This window comes from Papio anubis, chromosome 10 (genome assembly GCF_008728515.1).
Source record: "Papio anubis isolate 15944 chromosome 10, Panubis1.0, whole genome shotgun sequence".
NCBI classification, from domain to species: domain Eukaryota; kingdom Metazoa; phylum Chordata; class Mammalia; order Primates; family Cercopithecidae; genus Papio; species Papio anubis.
In genome coordinates this window covers 116,823,625-116,844,257 of record NC_044985.1, presented here as the reverse complement: position 1 = coordinate 116,844,257, position 20,633 = coordinate 116,823,625, and positions in this window count along the sequence as shown.

Genomic DNA, 20,633 nt, shown 5'->3' with positions numbered 1-20,633 from the left:
GGTTAAGATGAGCGGTTGTGGAGACCAAGGTTTTATCACGCAGATGAGGCCTCCAAGTGGCAGGCTTCAGAGCTCTCCACCGACCTAAAAAGGTGCCAGAGTCTTAGTTAATTCTCTCCTGGATCAGGAAAAGGCCTGGAAAGGGAAGGAGATTCTCTGCAGAATGCAGATTTTTCCTCACAAGAGACAGCTTTGCAAGGCCATTTCAAAATATGTCAAAGAAATACATTTGGGGACTAAAATACTTTAATTTCATTCAGGACTTGCTATCTGTCCTGTGATGCTATACTAGAGTTAGGTTGGAATTTGGTGTCTTATTGCTACAAAAGGTCTGTTTCATCAGCCTTAAGATCTGTTTTAGCCAGGTGTGGTGGCTCACACCTGTCATCCCAACACTTTGGGAGGCTGAGGCGGTGGATCACCTGAGGTCAGGAGTTCGAGACCAGCCTGGACAACATGAAGAATCCCTGTTTCTACTAAAAATATAAAAATTAGCCAGGCATGGTGGCATGCACCTGTAATCCCAGCTACTTGGGAGGCTGAGGCAGGAGAATTGCTTGAACCTGGGAGGCAGAGGTTGCAGTAAGCACTCCAGCCTGGGTGACAGAGCAAGACTCCGCCTCAAAAAAAAAAAAAAAAAAAAAGAGAGATTTCTTTTAATGTTAATGCTGGTCAGCTATATCTGAATTCCAAAAGGAGGAAGGTAGGAGACATGGTTGACCTCTGACCCCCACTTCCCGTCATGGTCTGAACTAGTTTTTCAGGTTAACTTGGGAATGCTCTTGGCTGAGGAAGGGTCCATTCCGTTGGTTGGGGGGCTTAGCATGTTATTTCTGGTTTACACTCCATTACCCAGTCCCCTCAGCCCCTGGCAACCACTCATCTATGTTCTGTCTCTCTGGATTTGCCTATTCTGGACATTTCATGTAAATGCAATCATACGCTATGTGGCCTGTGAGACTGGCGTCTTCCACCGAGCACCATGTTTCCAAGGTTCATCCAGGTTGTAGTGTGTGTCAGCACCTCATTCCCTTTCATGGCTCAATAATATTTTATTGGCTGGGCGCGGTGGCTCAAGCCTGTAATCCCAGCACTTTGGGAGGCCGAGACGGGCGGATCACGAGGTCAGGAGATCCAGACCATCCTGGGTAACATAGTGAAACCCCGTCTCTACTAAAAAAATACAAAAAACCAGCAGGGCGAGGTGGCAGGCGCCTGTAGTCCCAGCTAGTCGGGAGGCTGAGGCAGGAGAATGGCGTGAACCTGGAAGGTGGAGCTTGCAGTGAGCTGAGATCCGGCCACTGCACTCCAGCCTGGGAGACAGAGTGAGACTTCGTCTCAAAAAATATATATATATATATATTTTATTGTATGGCTACACCACCGCTATGGTTTGAATGCTTGTATCCTCTTCAAAATTCATGTCAAAACTTAATCCCCAATGCAATAGTATTAAGTGGTAGGACCAGGCCGTGAAGATGGAAGAGACTAGAATCTTTATGAAAGAGCTTGGGGGAGTGGTTTGTCCCCCTCCCTCCACCATGTGAGGACACGTGTTCGTCCCCTCCAGGGGATGCAGAAACAAGGCACTGTTAGATATGAGTTCTAAATTTCTTTTCAAAGAATTAATATGTCAGTATGTTCAATTCTTTGCCTTCTACTTTTAAACTTAACTTCCTCGTAAAGAAACCTTTTTCGATTACCTGCTGTAGCCTGACTTATTCCAATTACCTGCTACCTGCTCTGCTCTGATTCCTGCCAAAGCACTGATCCCATCGTTCCCTTTAAATTGGTCAATCGGAATTAGTTTAGCCCGTGCGGTCTAACCCTAGCCAATAGGGGAACGACACAGCAGCAGGGGCCATGTGTGTCAGGGATAAGAACCCCTTCCCCTCCCTTGTCCAAGTGTGCACTCACCATTGCTCCATCTGTAAGGGCGCACCCTTCTATAGGAGTAACTTGCCTTGCTGAGAATTAAAAAGAAAATTTTATATTCGAGTGCTATTCCTTTTGTGGCCCAAAATTTTGTATATAACAGCACCATCTTGGAAGCAGAGACTGAGCCTTCACCAGATGTTGAATCTGCTGGTGTCTTGATCTTGGACTTTCCAGCCTCCAGGGAAATAAATTTCTATTATTTATAAATTACTTAGTCTGTGGTATTTTGTTATAGCAACACAAATAGACGAAGTCGCTTTTTTTTTTTTTTTTTTTCCCCTGAGACAGAGTCTTGCTCTGTCTCCCAGGCTGGAGTGAAATGGTGGGATCTCAGCTCACTGCAACCTCCACCTCCCGGGGTCGAGCAATTCTTCTGCCTCAGCCTCCTGAGTAGCTGGGATTACAGGCACATGCCACCATGCCCAGCTAATAAATCACATTTTATTTATGAATTCATCCATGGATGGGCATTTGGGTTGTTTCTGGTGTTTCAGGCTATTTTGATGAATGCCGTTATGAACACTAGTGTAGAAGTTTTTGTGCAGACATATGCCTCCAGTGTTCTGGGGTATCTGCCTAGGAGCGGAATTGCTGGGTCATACAGTCATTTTGTATTTAACTTTTTGAGGATCTGCCAAGTTATCTTCCACAGCAGCTATACCACTCCACATTTTCACAGGCATTGTGGGAGGGTTCTAATCGTTCCACGTCCTCATCAACACTTGTTAGTATGCCCTTTCAGTTCTTTTGATTCTAGCCTTCCTAGTGGGTGTGAAGTGGCATCTCACTGTGGCTTTTGATTTGCATTTCCCTGATGACTAAGGAGGCTAAGCATCTTTGCATGTGCTTCTTGGTCATAGGAGTTGGATTTTAGCCTGGAGGCAATGGGAAGATTTCAAACATTTTTAGACAAGGGAATGACCCAACCTGATTTATTTTTAGTAAGTGCCCCTTTTGGTTTCAGGGGGAATAGCACGGAAGGTGAGTGTGTTGCAGTTTTCCAGGTGAGGTCAAACAAAAGCCTGGATGAAGCAGAGACAGTGGTGACTGGGAGGGGCCTGGCCCTTAAAGAGCAGAAGAATCAACACGATCAGGAAAGCAAACCGGGGGAAGCTTTGGGAACACATGAGGTTAAAGTATTCGGAACTGATTTCCATAGTGTCCGTGATTGTGTTCCAGATTCCTCCTTTAAATTCTAATCTCCTTTTTTTTTTGAAACTGAGTTTTTCTTCTGCTGCCCAGGCTAGAGTGCAGTGGCACGATCTTGGCTCACTGCAACATCTGCCTCTAGGGTCTAAGCCGTTCTCCTGCCTCAGCCTCCCAAGTAGCTGGGATTATGGTCACCTGCCACCACGCCTGGCTAATTTTGTATTTTTAGTAGAGACAAAGTTTCACCATGTTGGTGGGGCTGGTCTCGAACTCCTGACCTCAGGTGATCTGCCACCTCGGCCTCCCAAAGTGCTAGGATTACAGGCATGAGCCACCATGTCTGGCCTAGATTCTAATCTCTTGGAGGGTGGGGACAAAGTTATTATTTCTTGCAGCAAGTATTTACTGTGTTCCTACCGTGTTCCCGGCATTCATCTAGGAACTTGGGTTACATCATCAATAAACCAGACCAAGATCCTTGCTCTCGTGGAATTTGCATTCTTCGGGGGATGGAAGGTTTAGGATTGTTGCCAAACACCTAGATATGGCCTGCTAGGACCAGAACCTGTACAAGCACTTTACAGGGATCGCCTCATTTGCCATCACTAACCCTGGACTCTGTAAGACCTGGGAGGTGTGGAGTGATGCTCCTTATGGAAGAGAAGACGATGTGGAGGCAGGAAGCTGTGGACTCCTCCTCACCCCAACCCCTATGCAATCTGCTGGTCTTTCAAGTGTTTGTCTTGTGTGTATTTCGAGACAAAGTCAGGCACTGGAGGTCGGGGAGGAGAAACAGGACCCCAAGGTCAGCTTGAGGGCTCTTATCTCTCATCCTCAGCAATGCCTCAGCCCTGGCCCCAACTCAGACCCACCTACATCAATCCCCAAGTGTGTTCATAAGAATATACCAGGCCGGGCGTGGTGGCTCACACCTATAATCCCAGCACTTTGGGAGGCCGAGGCTGGCAGATCACCTGAGGTCAGAAGTTTGAGACCAGCCTGGCCAAACTGGTGAAACCTCGTCTGTATTAAAAATACGAAAATTAGCTGGGCGTGGTGGCAGGCACCTGTAATTCCAGCTGCTCGGGAGGCTGAGGCAGGAGAATCACTTGAACCCAGGAGACGGAGGTTGCAGTGAGCCAAGATCGTGCCACTGCACTCCAGCTTGGGTGACAGAGCGAGACTCTGCCTCAAATAATAATACCAAACACTTACATGGCCTTACAAAGTGCTGGACACTCTTTTGGTGCTCTCCAATATTTTCTTAAAATGTGTGTAAATTGTATTTACAAATTTTATTATTGACAATACAATTTACAAATATTGATTCATCTAACCCTTGCAACGCCCTCTCAAGTAGCTGCTGTAATTATTCCATTGTGCAGGTGAGGAAACCGAGCTTGCCTAACCCTCGAGTGGCAGAGCTGGGACTAAAGACGCTTCTGAGCCCATGCAGTACTCCCTCCGAGAGAAGTCCTGAAAATGCTATTGTCCTGCACCTCATTAAATTCCATGCCAGGCTTTAGCATGTCTTATAAACAGCTGGTTCACCTTGACCCAGAGCCCTGGCTCCAAACATTGGCAGCTGCTCTAGGCTGATGTGGTGGGAAGAGAATTGAATTAGGAGTCCAAAAATTTGGATTCTGGTCCTAGGTCCACGCCTAATAGTTTGTGCATCTTTGGCAAGAATCTACCTTCCTGGGTTCAGCTGCTCCAACTGGTGGGAAGGGAACTATGTGAGGTGCCCACCCAGGACCCTTCCACTGCTAAGGCCTGAGCCTAGATGAGGATCAAGAGGGTGTGGGTGGGGAAGGAGCTGGAACCTGAATCCCCCTGGGTGGGGGTGGACAAGGGTCTCAGCAAAACCCAGCCTCACACTCAAGTAGCCAGACAATGTCAGAGATGACACTATCAGGTTGAACTCTGAGAAATTGCCATTCTGTAGATTAAAATAGCCAAACAGGAACAATTTCATAGGGTCCCACTAAGGCTACCAGTAGCTGGTGCTGCTCTGGCCTTGCCAGTACCAAACCCAGAGCCAGGCGTCTTGCACGTGAAATCTCACTTCTCCCACGCAGCCCCTCAGGCTGGCCTTCACATCCTATCACAGATGCGGGGAAACAGAGAAGTGGGTCAGAGAGGCTTCCCCAGGAGCACACAGCCAGTTGGTGGTGGAGATGAGTGGATCTGAGCCTGGATCTGCCAGATTCCAGAACCCAGTCACTGGGGTTTCCTGCCACGAGCCCCACAGCTGGGATTCTGATGTCTGAATGTTCTGTGAAGTCCCTGACAAAAGACAACATCGGGCGACCAATGCCCACCTCCTCTCCATCTCTTGTTGGGAGCACAACCTCGTGGGCACCTTGCAAAGCCTGGGGCCTCCCTGCTGGCATTCATCTTGCCCGCTTTGGGGAGATGCTTGGCATTTCATAGATCTGTATGGAGCACCTTCCAGCGCAGGAAACAGATAAACAGAGAAGCCCTGGTCCCTGCCTCCAGGATTCCACAACAACCAAAGGGAGTCAACAGTTGTGGGGAGTGGGGAAGTGGTGCCCTGGGCAGCTTTTCCCAGAGGAAAAGTCTTTGTTTTTGGCTGAGTTTGGGGTGGGACTTGACCTGCTGTCTCCCACATCAGAATAATGCCATCTCTCCCAACAGCAGGCAGCTCTGCCTCCGGTCAGCTAACCGCACTGGCAGAGCAACCCTGGAGGTAGCAAGCCCCATGCATGGTCAGCCTCTTTCGCCAAGAAAAACCCATTTCCAGTGGGTTCCACAAGTCCGCTTCGCCCCGTGCTTTGCTGGAATTCCCAGGCCAAACTGAGAGCTGTGGTGTTGACCCCACGCTAGTCCAGGACTGTGGGGCCTCCTCTTTGGAGTTCAAACCAGCAGTGACTTTAGGGCAGAATCAGGGAGTGTTCCTGAGCTGGCTGAACTGAGCCTTCTGCACACGGTCCCATCCAACATGACCGCTGGGCATCCCAAGAACCAAATGGGGTGCAATCCCAGTGGGCGTGGAGGGGCCATGACTGTCATGCTCTTTAAAATGGCCCTTGTCAAGGCATTTCCAAGCATCGCACCCCGCTTCAGAATTATCCAGCAGGACCAACAACTCTTGTTTATGTCAACAAAGGAACGTGTGAGTCGATTTAGAGATAGGCCGTACCTCCAGCAGTGTCTCAAGCCAGATCGAGATCAGGGCCTGGTTGTGAAGTCGGGGTGTGCGCCCAGAAGTGGTGGGAGCCCAGCTTCTAGAAGTGCCGTGGTTCCTGCATTCCGCTGGATTCTCCTCGAGTCTCAGGGCCTCCTCTATCAGGTCCATGCCCTATATACACCTAAGGGAGTCCCCAGCATCTGCCTCCCACTCATCTGGCCAAGCACGTTCCAGAAATGATGGCAGCCTGTAGGCCCAGCCCTGGCCCAATTAGGATGCAGGGGCTCGTTAGTCAGGAGGAAGTCTGTCCAGCTGTCCACACGTCAGGCAGGCCTGAGTCAGAGGATGAGCCATGAGCCATTTCAGTCAAGGTCGTTCTTCAAGTGGATGCACTGAGCAGAATGTGTGCTCAGCGGGATGGGCTTCCCAGGGCCCCGGAGAGTCGGGAAAGCTCAGGGGTGAGGAGCCAGGCAGGACTTGGCTGCTCTTCTGGTTCAGCCACAGACTACATGGGTGAGTGGGGCCACTTTTTTGGCCTTTTGGGATCTCAGTTTCTTCCTCTGAAAAATAAAGGTAAAAATATCATAATAGGGTGCAGTGGCTCACACCTATAATCCCAGCACTTTGGAAGGCCGAGGCCAGTGGATCATGAGGTCAGGAGTTCGAGACCAGCCTGGCCAATATGGTGAAACCCCGTCTCTACTAAACATATGAAAAATGAGCCCAGTGTGATGGCGGGCACCTGTAGCCCACTCGGGAGGCCGAGGCAGGAGAACCGCCTGAGCCCGGGAGACAGAGGTTGCAGCGAGCCGAGATCTCACCACTGCACTTCAGCCTGGGCGACAGAGTGACACTCCGTCTCAAAAAAAGAAAAAAAAAAAAATCATAATAAACCCCAAGCGGCATGACAGCAGAGATTCTGAGTGCTTTGTTAGCCGCTGCAACCCAGTATCTAGAACAGTTTCTGATACATCACTGTGGTCTGATAAACACTCATTAGTGAAAGGATGAGTGTTACCTTTCCAGGCAGGGCAGACGTGAATCTCTCTACCCAGCGTCTGGCCCATGGTAGGGACCCATCAGATTTAGCACCTGGCAGCGAATCCTTTTCTTCTCTAGGCACCACAACCATGCCCAAGGCTCCCTGGGCCATGAGCTTATCCGCAGAAGAACCAGTCATTTGCTGGCATGTAGCCAGAAGATATAAACCACCTCACTGCAGGTCACCACCAGACAATGTGGGTGAGGCTGCAGAAGCTGCAGAAGCAGTCACATTTAGCCCAGGGTAAGCTTTTTGTCTTAGTCTTGAGCCAGGGATGCGGAAGGCCCTGTCCTTTGTTCCCCTCCCCTCCACTGGACAAAGTCCTTTCATGGGATCTGTGGTGGGCTGCTCGGCTCCCAGTGGTTCCCATGGCTCAGAGCCAAGTGTGCCCCTCTTTTCCTGGAAGGTCAGCTCTCCCTGACTGCCCCCAGGTCAGAGGGACCTCCTGGATGGCCTTTTCTGGGTCCTCTTGCTCCTGTTCTGGTCTACCCTCTCCCCAGTTCTGAGACAGATTTTGACTTTGGAATTTTCAAAAGTCCTTTCCAAAGGCCAGCCCATATCGGCGGTCCTCAGCAAACCCAGACTGCCCAGCCAGACTCACACCCCACAGGAGGTCAGGGAATCACCTTAACATTGATGCCTTTAGATACGGCCATAGAAGAGGTATTTTCTAAAGATGGGTGAAGTGTAAGGGACTAGGCGGGCATGGTGGCTCACACCTGTAATCCCAGAATTTGGGAGGCTGAGGCAGGTGAATCACTTGAGATCAGGAGTTTGAGACCAACCTGGCCAACACGGTGAAACACCACCTCTACTAAAAACACAAATATTAGCCAGGTGTGGCAGCACACACCCGTAGTCCCAGCTACTCAGGAGGCTGAGGCATGATAATCGCTTGAACCCAGGAGGCAGAGGTTGCAGTGAGCGGAGATCGTGCCACTGCACTCAGCCTGGCGAGACCCTGTCTCACAAATCAAAAATAAGAAATAAATAACTAAATAAAAGTCATTATTTTAAAAATACTGGTGAGTAATATAATGAAAGCCTTTAAAATGTGGTTTAAGGGAGCTCATTAACTCTAACTTGGCCCGGTCACTTAGTGAGAACACATGATTTCAAAAGGACCTGAAGAACTTGTACAAAGAAGCTTGATTAGGCATGCAAATTTAATGTATATTTGACTCCCAAGGATCAACTGATTGAGTGTTCAAACGTATTCACTGAACACACCCTGTGTAGCCAGCACTATGCTGACTGGGGAGGAGCAGCAGAGTAAGATCCTGGGCCAAGTCCCAGAGCTCCAAGTGCTACTATTTACATGGCAGGGAAGACCAACACGCAAGAAACAGAGGCCAGTGAGGGCAGGTGTGGGGTGGACTGTAACAATGACAGTAGGAAGTGGTGAGAACAGGTGCAGTCAGTAAGACTTCCTGGAGGAAGAGGTAAGACCTGGGCTAGACCAGGAAGAAAAGTAAAATGTAAGAAGCAGAGGAGAACATTTCAGTGGAGAGCACAGGGCCCAGCACGCAGTGGGTGCTCCACTGGATTCTGAGGAAGGGAGGGGAGAGGTGTGGAGAAAAATCCCTGTGGTCAGGGGACAGTGCCTGTCTTGCCAGGATCATCATTACTTTAATCTGTTTTCTTTTTGATGGCTTTTATGATTTTTTGTTTCTCTTTGATGTTCTGCAGTTCCACTATGGGCTGTTCAGGTGTGAATTCACTTTCATTCACCCAGCCTGGAACTCAGTATGGTTTTTCAACCCAGAACTCAAGTCTTTCCCCAAACCTTGAAAAATCCTCAGTCATTATTTCTTTGAATGTAACCTCTCCTACTTGAGTTTTTAAAAATTTATTCTGTAGATTTTGTTTTTGCTTCTTTCATATTTTCCATCTATTTACCTGCTGGTACTTCATTCTGGGTGATTTTCTCAGATATCTCTTCCAAATCACTAAATCTCATTAAATCTAAAGTCATCTCTATTTAAGATTTTATATATATATTTGAAATGGGGTCTCACTCTGTCACTCAGGCTGGAGTGCAGTGGCGCAATCGTGGCTCACTGCAACCTCCGCCTCCTGGGTTCAAGGGATTCTCCTGCCTCAGACTCCCAAGTAGCTGGGATTACAGGCACCCGCCACCACGCCCAGGTAATATTTTTATATTTTTAGTAGAGACAGGGTTTCACCATGTTGGCCAGGCTGGTTTTGAACTCCTGACTTCAAGTGATCCATCTGCCTTGGCCTCCAAAAGTGCTAGGATTACAGGCACAAGCCACTGCACCTGGCCTAAATCAATATTTTTTATTTCTACAACTTCTGCTTTAAAAAATAATAATTTTCTTTTCTTATTTGATAGATTGTATTCCTTTATCTCATTAAGCACTTTAAGTGTATTTATTTCTAAGAGTTTTGCATATATTAATTTATTTAATTCTAACAGCAACTTTATGAAACAGGTGCTGTTTATCACCCCAGTTTTGCAAGGCAGAAAATGAAGCAAAACGTGATTATGTAACTATTCCAACATCACACAACCAGTGATTTGTTGATTGGGATTTAAAAGCAGAAACAAAGGCATTTGAGCTGTTATGGGCTAAATCGTATAATCTCAAAATTCATACTTTGAAATCTTCACCCCCAGTACTTCAGAATGTGACAGTATTTGAGGATAGGGCCTTTATTTATTTATTTATTTATTTATTTAGAGAGTCTCACTCTGTTGGGTAGGCTGGAGTGTAAAGACACAATCTTGGCTCACTGCAACCTCCACCTCCCGGGTTCAAGCAATTCCCCAGCTTCAACCTCCTGAGTAGCTGGGATTACAGATGTGTGCCACCACATCCGGCTAATTTTGTATTTTTAGTAGAGACAGGGTTTCAACATGTTGGTCAGGCTGGTCTCGAACTCTTGACGTCAGGTGATCCACCTGCCTCAGCCTTCCAAAGTGCTGGGATTACAGGCGTGAGGCACTGCACCTGGCCAATGAGGCCTTTAAAGAAGTAATTAAAGTAAATGCGGTCATATGGGTGGGCCCTAATGCAATAAGATTGGTGTCCTTATAAGAAGAGAAAATTAGGACATAAACACGTGTGCACAGACAGAGGAAAGACAAGACACAGAGAGAAGGCCACCTTGTGCAAGCCAAGGAGAGAGGTCTCTGAAAAACAAATCTGCTGACACCTTGGTCTTGAACTTCCAGCCTCCAGAACTGTGAGAAGTTTGTGTTGCTTAAGCCTCTCAGTCTGTGGTAATTTTTGTTATAGCAGTCCTAGCAAACAAATACACTTACCTTCTTCACACACAAACATTTCTAACCTTTTCCTCCATCCAGGGTCAAGTACTTATGAATGCCAAGTTTGCTAAGACTTGTTGTCATCTGACTGAGGTCAGGAGAGACTTAATTGTTGCACTTTGAAATCCCAAGAAGGTAATTATGTCACACACCCACTTCTGACATGAAACACATACTTAGTTTTTAAAGTCTTTTTTTACATTATTCTATTGTTTCTATTTTCTCATGTGTCAACTCTCCCATTTTTGTGGGATTTTGTTGGACTTTCTCAAATGTTTTATAACTTGTTATTATCATGTTTAATAATGTATGTTTTTCATACTGGTCTTCCTTAAAACCAACATGTTTTATAATTTCTGCCTATGAGCTCATCTTATATGGGAATTATCCTTTCAGTGTGATGGTGGAATTGTTCCTGCCAGTGCCCCAGAGACCTCCCCCTAGTTGCCTCTACATAAGGCTTAAGGGGTCACAAATTCTCAAATTTTTTTCTCTGTTTCCATCTTGAGATTTTTGTACATCATGAGTGGCTAAAAGTTAGATCCCATGTGTGGATCCATCTTGTTCTCCACTTTCTTGTGGGTAATTCTATTTCTATCCATGACCTGGGACTTTTTTTTACTTCTGATATATAATCAACCTCTTCAAGTTTCCTGCTGTGTTCAAGTTCAGAGGCTTTGATTCTTGTTTCCCCATAACCATTAATTTATAACAAACACCATAAGGAATGTATGCTACATTCCCTAAAGTACTCAGCTCACCAAGGTAAATATAGAATTATCTCTTCATTTGTGGCACCTGAACATGTACCTTTCTTGTTTTCAATTGAATTGTATATTTATATTACAAAAAATATATATCCAGCATTTCTGTATATTCCAGAAAATTTATAGAATCTTGGGAAAGCTATTTAACCCCTTTAGATCTGGTTTCCTCATACTAAGACTGTAGGGATGGTTAAACATGTTAATCCTTATAAAACACTTAGAACAGTGCCTGGTTCACAAGTGCTCAGTAGCTGTTTTGATAAGTATTCCTGCTCTGTTCAGTTCTTTTTCTTAACCAGGCCTGGTCCATCATCTTTATATAGTTAATTTTTACTTTTTCAAATAATCAAAACAATAACAATTAAAACATTTAGATTCTTCTCCTCTTCCCACCCCTTAAAGCAAACTTAACATGAGAAGGTATTTTATCATCTTAAAAAAAAACCTTATAATGAATTAAACTCATTATATTAATTATTCAATTCCTACCAATGCAAAATTGTGAAAATCCATTTGAAACAATTGGATTATGACTATTAAGCTCATTAATGATCTACCAAAATTATCACTCTGAAAAGCATCACAAAAGTTTCAGGTCAAGGACACTGCAGGCCCTGAAAAGGATTTCTCAGTACCATCCCAGAATATTTCTATAGCACAACAGCCGACAGCCATTAAAAACAGTGAAGAACTTCAAAGTGTGCTAAATTGGGAAACCACCAAAACAGTAATACAGAACAGAACATACATGTTGAGATCCTGCCTAAGTAAAACAAAGGATATAGGGGTGTGTGTGTGTGTGTGTGTGTGTACGTGAACAGACACACAAGGGAGAGAGAGAGAGAGGGAGAGAGAGGCAGGGAGGTAGAGATTACATATAGATAGAACATTTCTGGAAGAACACTCATATAACTGTTAACATAGGTTATATAAAATGTTTTTGAGCAAGAAAGTGACAAGATCAGATCTGTGTCAGCAGATTCACATGGATACTGAGTGGGATGGGGTGCTGAGGGCTGGAAGCAATTGGGAGAGACTGAAGCCAAGAGACCCATTTAAAGGACATTGCAATTGTCGGGTAGGAGTTGATGGGGGCCTGTTCTGAGGCAGTGAGATGGAGCAAAGGACAAAAAAGGAAATTAGATTCACTTTAGAAAGCCACCCAATTGTAGCCCCAGGGCCTAGCACAGTACCTACTGGTATTAGGTGCTCAATAGGAAAGAAATGATCTCCTTTGTGAAAGATTTATAATTTTAATTTTCAAAGTCATCCCACTGGGCACCTGAATATGACAACCCCACTGCCCCCTTCACCCTCTTCTCACGAGTTCATTCCCTCAGCCCTGGGCCTGGGGAGCTAGGGTAGGGGGACAGGTCCACAGGCTGGTGAGTCCAAGGCTCAGGCCTCCACCTGTGCCCCTTGCTAACCTTGCCCCCCCAAGGAGGTCCCTGCTCCACTCCCACGGCCCCACTCAGATCTAATCCTATACACACACACACACACACACACCAGCTACCAACACTTACATTTAGGAATTGCTTAAAATATGTTTTTTGTTTTTTTGTTTTCTTAATGAGTGGAACAATGGAAAAGAGTGAGCAGAAGGATGAGGGTCTCATAAGTGTGGCATCTGACAATGGGTTGCAGGAAACAGCCGACGTTCCCAGAAGACAGAGCACTTAGTGGACACCTCTCCAACCTTGGCATGCAGGAAGGCTCTGCTGAGAGGCTTTGGTGGCAAGGGACAGAGAGGGGAAAGAGGGAGTTAATGCACTTACTCTAATATCTCTTGAACCTAATGTGGGATCTGGCTTATGGTGTCCTGCTCAAATGTTTGTCGAATGAAGGAAAGGGTGGATAAATGGGTGGATGACTGGGTGGATGGCTGGATGGATAGATGGGTAAATGGATGGGTGAATGGGTGGATGGGTGGGTGGGTGGATGAGTAGATGGATGGGTAGATGGATGGGTGGATGACTGGGTAGATGAATGGAAGGTGGAGGATGGATGGATGGTGGATGGATGGATGGATGGATAGGTGGATGGATGGGATGGTGATGGATGGATGGATAGGTGGATGGATGGTGGATGGAACAGATGGATTGGTGGATGGATGGTGGACGAAACGGTGACGGGCGTGATTAGACGCACAGCGACGGATCGGGACGGACGGACGGACGGCAGGCGGACGGACGGACGGACGGACGAATGGACGGATGGACTGTTGGCAGGTGACGGGCGACGACAGACTACGCACGGACGTGGACGAGTGGGTGGACGAAACGGACGAGCAGACGGTCAGTGGACGGACGGTGCAAGTGACGGACGGGCGGCGGGTGGACGGGCGGACGGACGGCAGGTGGACTGACGGACGACGGCAGACGGATCTGACGGTGGACGAAACGGACGGCGGACAGACGGATTGCGGACGGACGGACGGACGGACGGGTGAATGACGGACGGGGTGGATGGGGTGGATGGGTGGACGGACGGGTGGATGGATGGACGTCGGATGGATGGATGGAATGGTAGGTGGATGGACAATGGATGGATGGATGGGTGGATGAGTGGTGGATGGAATGGATGGTGGATGGATGAATGAACAGTGGATGGTGGATGGAATGGATGGATGGCGGATGGATAGGTGGATGGATGGATGGTGGTGGTGGTGGATGGATGGATGGATGGTAGGCGGACGGACGGACGGACGGGATTTGACGGGCAGACGGACGGACGGTGGACGAATGGACGGGCGGATTAGACGGACAGTGGATGACGGATGGTGGATGGATGGATAGTGGATAGATGGATGGGTGGATGGGTGGATGGATGGGTGGTGGACTGGATGGATGGATGGATGGATGAAGGGTGGATGGATGGAAGGAAGTGGGTGGATGAATGGATGGTGGATGGTGGATGGATGGGTTGGTGGATTGCTGGATGGAATGGATGGATAGATGGTGGATGGATGGATAGTGGATGGATGGATGGTGGACAGATGGATGGTGGATGGTGGATGGATGGTGGAATGAAATGGTGGATGGTGGATGGAGATGGATGGTGGATGGATGGTGGATGGATGAGATGGGTGGATGGATGGGGTGGTGGATGGATGGAATGGATGGATGGATGGATGGTGGATGGATGGATGGATGGATGGATGGATGGAAGATGGATGGATGGATGGATGGATGGATGGACGGATGGATGGATTGGATGGATGGTGGATGGGTGGATGGTGGATGATGGATGGATGGACGGATGACTGGACGGACGGATCCGGCGGACGGTGGACGATGGAGCACGGACGATGGACGGTGGACGGACGGACGACGGATTTGACAGACGGCGGGTGATGGACGGACATGTGGACAGATGGATGCAAGGTGGACGGACGGACGGGTGGACAGGTGGACGGATGTAAGGATGGATGGCGGGCGGATGGGCGGAGAGAATGGACGGTGATGATGGGGTGGATGGCAATGGATAGATGGATGGGTGGATGGATGAATGGGTGAGTGGGTGGGTGGATGAGGATGGATGGGAAATGGATGGATGGAATGGATGGTGGATGGATGGTGGATGGATGGATGGTGGATGGATGGTGGATGGATGGATGGATGGATGGATGGATGGTGGATGGTGGATGGATGGTGGATGGATGGATGGATGGTGGTGGATGGAATGGATGGATGGTGGATGGTGGATGGATGGAATGGATGGATGGATGGTGGATGGTGGATGGATGGATGGATGGATGGAGTGGATGGATGGATGGATGGATGGAAGGGGTGGTGGAAGGTGGATGGATGGATGGATGGTGGATGGATGGATGATGGATGGATGGGTGGATGGGTGGATGATGACGGATGGATGGATGGGTGGTGGGTGGATGGGTGAGAGAATGGATGAGAGACTACTTCAGTCTGGCTTTCAGGGACAAAATGAAACCCATGTTTTGTGGCAATCAGATGGTTCTGGGAACTTTCAAAGATGACCCTCAGGGATCCCCACCCCTGGTATTGTGCCCTGTGCCATCCCTTACCTTTGAGTGCAGCCTGTGCCTGGTGACTTCCTTCTAACAGCCTGATGATCTCCTTCTAATGAGTAGAATATGCCAGAAGTGATGGACTATCACACACTTAAGTATATTACAAAAGACTGACCTCCCTCTTCCCAGACTCTCTCCATAGCCCTCTCTGGGTAGATGGATGGGTGGATGGATGGGTGGATGTCAGCCACAGCTGACAGCTGAGAGGGACTGAGACCTTCATCCTACAGCCTTAAGGAACTGAATCCTGCCAACACCAGCAGCTTGGAAGTGGATCCCCGCTAGTGGAGCCATGAGATGAGACTTCAGGCCCTCCAACAGTTGGATGGCAATCTGTGAGAAACCCTGAGCAGAGAACCCAGCCAAGCAGTGCCCAGACTTCTAGCCACAGAAACTGAAATTACAAATGAGTGTTGTTTCAAGCCACACACTTTGAGTTAATTTGTTACCAGAACAGATAGCTAAAACAAATGCTGATTTGAGTTGTATATAAAGATGGACATTGTAGCAATTAAACTTGGCAAATGATGGTAGTGGTTTTGATACTAGTTGGCTTGGGTTTGAATCCTGGATCCCTAGCTTACTAGCTGTGGGGCTTTGAGCAAGATGATCAATTTCTTGAGCCTCTGTTTCTGCATCTTTAAAATAGGCATAATTCTCTGGTCATAGTGACAACGCAAGGATTGCATAAGAGATTATGTAATGTACTTAGCCCAGTGCCTGTCATGTAGTAAGCACTGAATAAAAGGAAGCTATTAGCAGTAATAATAATAATGATAATGGAGCAAGATGTCTTACAAAGCAGTGAGTGTTCCATGCCTGGAAGTGATCAAGTTAAGGCCAGATGGCCATGGCAGGAAATGACTAGAACCCTGGCGGACCCCAAAGCCTTTCCCAAATCTCAGATTTGAGGGCTGTGCAGCTGGCCTGGCCAACACTTGAGGTTGGTGGGCCAGGTATGCCACGGGCCCCTCTTGGTGTGACAATCAGAATTACCTAGCTCTGGATGGGCGGCGGGTATTTCAGCCATGCCCAGCCTTCCCCTCAGATAGCCCTTCCCTCCTGCACCACTTTTGTGTCAGGTGTGTGGCTGCCACCCTGGCTCAGCCCATGAGGCCCAGGAAGGTAAACACCCAGCTGGGAAGTGATCGTTATGGGCTCGTGGCCAGCTATGGGCCGAGGCAGGTCTGAAGGTCAGAAATGCTTCCCAGTGAGGCTTTTCCAGGAAAGGACAAAGTTTTTGACTGTGGGCTGTCTGGGACAGAATGGAGCGCCTGTGGATTTAGCCGGGGACACACCAGCCTGCTCGCAGGTGCCTGGACACGACAGGGGACGAGAGAGGAACACTCTCTGAGAAAGCCCAACCGCTGTGAGCTCCTCACTGGCAGGTGAGAGAATGGTTTTGGTATTTTTTTAAAAAATAAAATGAGATAAAACAGGAGATGGAACAGAGGTTACTGCTAGGACAGTTAGGAGAGGAGATCGCCACCCATCCGTTCATTGAGAGGAGCCTCCAAGAGAAACAGCAGCCCCAGATTTCACCCGAGGGATCCTGTCTGGTCTCGGCTTTAGCACTGCCCCTCCTGGCGCTCCATTTCACCATCTGGGAATCAGGGTAAGGACTCCTTCCCGGCCCTCTTCCATTACGGCTGTGGGGCAAGTGAGATCAAAAACAGGAATGGCTGCATAATTGCAGGGCCCTATGCAATATAAAAATGCAGGGCCCCTTGTTAAAATAGTAAGACTTTCAAAAGGACAACAGCATTAAAGCAAGCCAGGGCACCTTCTAAGAACAGGGCCCTGTGACTGCACAGGCCCCACACCCCCGACGCCAGTCCTGATAATAAGCGTATATGTAAACGGAAGTGCCCTGATTCCTGTGGGCCATGGCTCAAATCTCAGGGTCAGGAAGTGCACTTGGGAAACAGAAGTCATAGCCGTGAAATGACAGCCCACTGCGCTTTAGCTCCCCCAGCACTGCCGCCTCCTGCTCAGGGGCCCCTTTCAGAAAGACAGAAGGCCCTACCCCTCAGAACCTTCCCGATCTGTGCACCTGGCTGGCCTCAAGCCACAGCACCGTGTGACTGAAATGTGTGGGGACACAGTTTTCTTGGATGTGAAGGTGGTAGGTTCTTATTGTCTATCTTGATTTAAAATTTGGGACAGTCACACAGTCTCTGGCTGCACAGAAGTGGGACTTGTGATTCCTGTGCTTGTGACAGCTCTGCTAGCTATGTTCCATTGATTATCAATGTATTTCTGCTTTTTGGGAAAATCCTTAATGCAATAAGGCCACTGGTGGGAATGCTCTGGCTGGAACACTTGCCATGTGTCTTTGTCCTCCCCGCCCCTTCTCTCTCTCTCTCTCTCTCTCTCCCCCCCCCCCCCCCCCCCGCCCCTCTTTCTCTCTTTTTCCACTTAGGCTTCCCCTTTGCCTGTGTCTCAGGCTGCCCCTTGGCACTGCTTAGCTTTGAGGAAGCAGAAGCCAGGGTCCCCTTAGGGGTCAAGCTTTCTGGTCCATGAAGGGAGACCACAGACCACCTCCCTCCACCACACTCTCCTCCCACATCCCTTTCTGGAACCCAAATTGTCATGGAACCCCTCCCAGGGAGGGATCCCCACAGGAAAGCCAGGGGTTGATACCAATGACCGTGTGAGTAACGTTCCACAGCTTTCCGCCCCAGTAGGGCTGGGGACACAAATGAGGCTGGAGACGGGGAAGATAAATTGCTTTAAGAAAAGCTGATGCGCAGGCCAGGCGCAGTGGCTCAAGCCTGTAATCCCAGCACTTTGGGAGGCCGAGACGGGCGGATCACGAGGTCAGGAGATCGACCATCCTGGCTAGCACGGTGAAACCCCGTCTCTACCAAAAATACAAAAACTAGCTGGGCGAGGTGGCGGCCAGAGTCCCAGCTACTCGGGAGAGGCTGAGGCAGAGAATGGCATGAACCCGAGGCGAGCTTGCAGTGAGCTGAGATCCCGCCACTGCACTCCAGCCTGGGCACAGAGCGAGACCCGCCTCAAAAAAAAAAAAAAAAGAAAAGCTGATGCATGCTGTAGCCTCAGCCACTCAGGAGGCAGAGGCAGGAGGGCCGCTTGAGCCCAGAAGTTCAAGACTGCAGTGAGCTATGATCATCTCACTGCATTCCAACCTGGGCAACCTGGCAAGACTGTCTCTGTTCCTTTTTTTTTTTTTTTTCATTGCTTTAAGAACTTCTCTTGGCCTGTGGGAGACCCGAAGCTTGTACCAGTAACAAAATAGCCCATAAGTTGTGAGGCCACCCAGAGCTTCTCAGAGGAGACCAAATCTAACCACCCAAGCCTGCTGGCTCTCCCAGGGGCACAGAAGACACCAGCACCAAGTCAGACATCCCATCTCCCAAGATGATGTCCCTTCCCCATCTGCATGGGCCCATTGCCTCCCGAGTAAGCAGTCAGCTCTGATGCTCTGAACTCACCCCCCAGCATGACCCCAATGACAAAAATTCCTTTATTCCTTCACAGATCATTGCTGTGCACCATGTATGTGTGAGGCTTTGAAGTGGGGCTGGGGACACAGATGGGAAAATGGTGGCCCTCAGGCTAGTGGAGATGAAGCAATGCTGTGTCCCATACCCCTGAGTCCAGGCTAGAAGCCCCACTCCATGAAATGAGCACAACACCCCTCTCACCCCAACAACGGTGATAGGATCCTGAGGCTGAGAGGTGCCATGGCCCGGCTAAGCACGGGGTTCCATCTCTGAGCCTGGATGGACTGCCTCTTTTCAGACCCCCCTTATCCCCGCCCCTAAGCCCCTCTGCCACCACGATGGCGTCTTCAGGAGGCTGCTGGGCCCCGGGAAAAATTCCTTCCCTTGGCCTGGGACCACGTCTCCCCACCTTGGGAGAGGTCGGACCAGGGGGTGCAATTCTGCCTCCAGACTGCAGGACCCACCCCAGGAGGCTGAGGCCTTCAGCCTTACTCCTCCTCCCTTTGCTTGGCAGCCGTCCTAGAGGCCAGCGCCCTGGGAGACCACACAGGGTCTGAGCACGGAGGAGGGGCCGTTTGCTGGAGCTCCCTCTGTGGGCTGCTTTTGGGAAACTAGCTCAGGTGGTTGATTAAGGACCTGGGAGCCTGGGAGAGGCCATCTCTCAATCTTTCTGTCTCAACTCACTTTGCCTGTGGACAAGGAAAAAAAAATCACATGTTCAAATGAGGAAGATGGGCACCGTCAAAGGGATGGATGATCATCAAGGCCTGCATGGAGGAGGTGGCCTCTGAGCTGGGCATCATTGAACAATCTTCCATCCCTTATTAATGATTTTCCAGGAGGGGGAGAAGAACTGGGGGTGTGGTTTGATGTATTATAAAGCAAGACTCTGTACCTTGAAAATAAGGTAGTAATTTTTTTCACACTTGCTCGAATTGAATGCTGCAAGTTCTTTAAATAGCATACATTCACCGATAGCACATTCCAGGTGAAGAAACTGCAGGGTTTTAGCAAGAGGGAGGAAACCCTGCAGGTAAGGTGCGGGCCCAGTGGAGGCAGAGACAAGAGAGGCATGAGATCTGTTTAAAAGATGCCGGCCAGGCATGCTGGCTCACACCTGTAATCCCAGCACTTTGGGAGGCTGAGGCAGGTGGATTATCTGAGGTCAGGAGTTCAAGACCAATCTGGTCAACATAGTGAAACTCCATCTGTGCTAAAAATACAAAAATTGGCGTGGAGGTGGGCCCCTGTAATCCCAACTACTCGGGAGGCTGAGGCAGGAGAATCACTTGAACCTGGGAGGCAGAGGTTGCAGTGAGCCAAGATCATGCCATTGCACTACAGGCTAGGCCACAAGAGCAAGACTCTAACTCCAAAAAAAAAAAAAAAAAAAAAAAGAGAGAGAGAGACAGGACAGGTGTAACAGAGGGAAGGTGGAGGGGATGGCCCAACCCAAGATGCCAGGACCCCAGAAGTCCACAGAGATGAGAGTGAGGGTCTGGGTGGCCAACATGTCCCACGGGAAATTCATCCCTCATTTCTGCACCCTGCACCTGCTGGCTGTGCCTCAGTTGCCTTCACTTTGAGCTGCAGCTTCATGCACCAGTACCATGTCTCCCACAACTAGAAGCTCTGACTGCCAATCATCCAGGAGTTTTACTTTTTTTTTCCGTAGAGATGTGGTCTCACCATCTTGCCCAGGCTCATCCCAAACTCTTACGCTCCAGCAGTCCTCCCACCTCAGCCTCCCAAAGTGCTGGGATTAGAAGGGTG